At 46.3% G+C, this 2,190-nt stretch overlaps 1 pseudogene; it reads left to right on the top strand.

Moving 5' to 3' along the window:
- Positions 1 to 491: 491 nt before the first annotated feature.
- Positions 492 to 1,355, top strand: LOC121456898 (annotated as a pseudogene).
- Positions 1,356 to 2,190: the final 835 nt, after the last annotated feature.

Below are 2,190 nucleotides of genomic sequence, written 5' to 3'. Positions count from 1 at the left end.
TTGATTTTCGAGACAGGGTTTCTCCGTAGCTTTTGGTTCCTGTCCTGGAACTAGCTCTTGTAGACCAGGCTGGCCTCGAACTCACAGAGATCAGGCTGGCCTCGAACTCACAGAGATCCGCCTGCCTCTGCCTCCTGAGTGCTGGGATTAAAGGCATGCGCCACCACCGCCAGGCCCCAGCTTTCTTTTTATTATAAATGATGGAATGCCTTCTTTCAAAGAATTTCTCTATTATAGCTTTGATGTGTTTTTTTTTTCACTTAATTCATTTCAGATTAGTTTCTAATTTCTTTTGAGACTCTCCTTGGCCTGTAGATTCTTTAAGGATGTATAGTTTAATTTATTCTTAATTTCAAGATTAATTCCATTATTATTTAAAGACGTATTGTGTCAGTCAGTGTAGACAGAGACTGCTTGCTCATTTCTTGGCCGCCCAGACTCGAAATAAACACACAGAAACTGCTTCTTCTTCTTCTTCTTGAAAACACCAAATGGCGGATGACGCCGGTGCAGCGGGGAGGGCCCGGAGGACCCGGGGGCCCAGGATTAGGAGGCCGTGGTGGCTTCCCCGGAGGATTCGGCAGCTGTCTGAGGGGCCACGGCCAAGGCCGAGGCCGTGGGGCTCGCGGAGGTAAAGCTGAAGACAAGGAGTGGATTCCCGTCACCAAGCTGGGCCGCCTGGTTAAGGACATGAAGATCAAGTCCCTAGAGGAGATCTACCTGTTCTCCCTGCCCATTAAGGAATCTGAGATTATTGACTTTTCCTGGGAGCTTCCCTAAAGGATGAGGTTCTGAAGATCATGCCCGTGCAGAAGCAGATGAGGGCAGGCCAGAGGACCAGGTTCAAGGCTTTCGTCGCTATTGGGGACTACAATGGTCACGTAGGTCTCGGTGTCAAGTGCTCCAAGGAGGTAGCCACTGCCATCCGAGGGGCCATCATCTTGGCCAAGCTTTCCATTGTCCCTGTGCGGAGAGGCTACTGGGGGAACAAGATTGGCAAGCCCCACACTGTTCCTTGCAAAGCGACAGGCCGCTGTGGTTCTGTGCTGGTGCGTCTCATCCCTGCCCCCAGAGGCACTGGCATAGTCTCTGCTCCTGTACCCAAGAAGCTACTGATGATGGCTGGCATTGATGACTGCTACACATCAGCCAGGGGCTGCACTGCCACCCTGGGCAACTTTGCCAAGGCCACCTTTGATGCCATCTCTAAGACCTACAGCTACCTGACCCCCGACCTCTGGAAAGAGACTGTTTTCACCAAGTCTCCTTATCAGGAATTCACTGACCATCTTGTGAAAACCCACACCAGAGTCTCTGTTCAGAGGACCCAGGCTTCAGCTGTGGCCACCACATAAGGGTTTTTATACAAGGAAAATAAAAGTGAATTAAGTTTGTTAACAAAAAAAAAAAACAAAAACAAAAAAAACCCCACACACAGAAACTATATTAATTGCAGTACTGTTTGTCCAATAGCTTAATTGTATTTCTAGCTAACTCTCACATCTTAAATTAACCCATTTCTATTATTTTATATTTTACCATGAGGCTCATGGTTTACTGGCAGGGTTCCATCTGGCATGTCTCCTTTGGCAACTATGTGGCGTTTCATTGACTGGGACTACTTTCCCCCTCTATCTGCTTGGATTTACCACTGTACTCTGTTCTGCCCTTATGTAGTCCAAATCAGCTTTTTCATTAACCAATAAAAGCAACACATATACAGAAGAACTTCCCACACCATTTCCCCTTTTCTGTTTAAATAAAAAGGAAGGCTTTAACTTTAACGTAGTAAATTTTCATGTAACAAGAGTTATCAAGCAAGAATTACAGTTACAATATTTATATCTACTTTATCTTTTTATCATAACTAAGGAAAACTATAATTATAACCATCTACTGTAGTTATGGGAGCGGCGGGCTGCGTCCCGCCACCCGGCTCCAGCATGGCTAGCTTTATACCAGAAATAACAACACACAAATTGTATTCTTTTAAACACTGCTTGGCCCATTAGCTCTAGCCTCTCACTGGCTAACTCTCACATCTTGATTAACCCATTTCTAATGAGTGTAGCACCACGAGGTGGTGTCTTAACAGGAATATTCTTAACCTGCGTCCATCTCGGAGAGGAGAGCTATGGCGACTGGTTCACTTCCCTTCTTCCCAGCCTTCTGTTCGGTCTACTCCACCTA

Source organism: Microtus oregoni, unplaced genomic scaffold, assembly GCF_018167655.1.
Source record: "Microtus oregoni isolate MIOR12 unplaced genomic scaffold, Mior012 000015F_ref0000493, whole genome shotgun sequence".
NCBI lineage: Eukaryota > Metazoa > Chordata > Mammalia > Rodentia > Cricetidae > Microtus > Microtus oregoni.
This window is presented reverse-complemented; position numbering and strand designations above follow the sequence as displayed.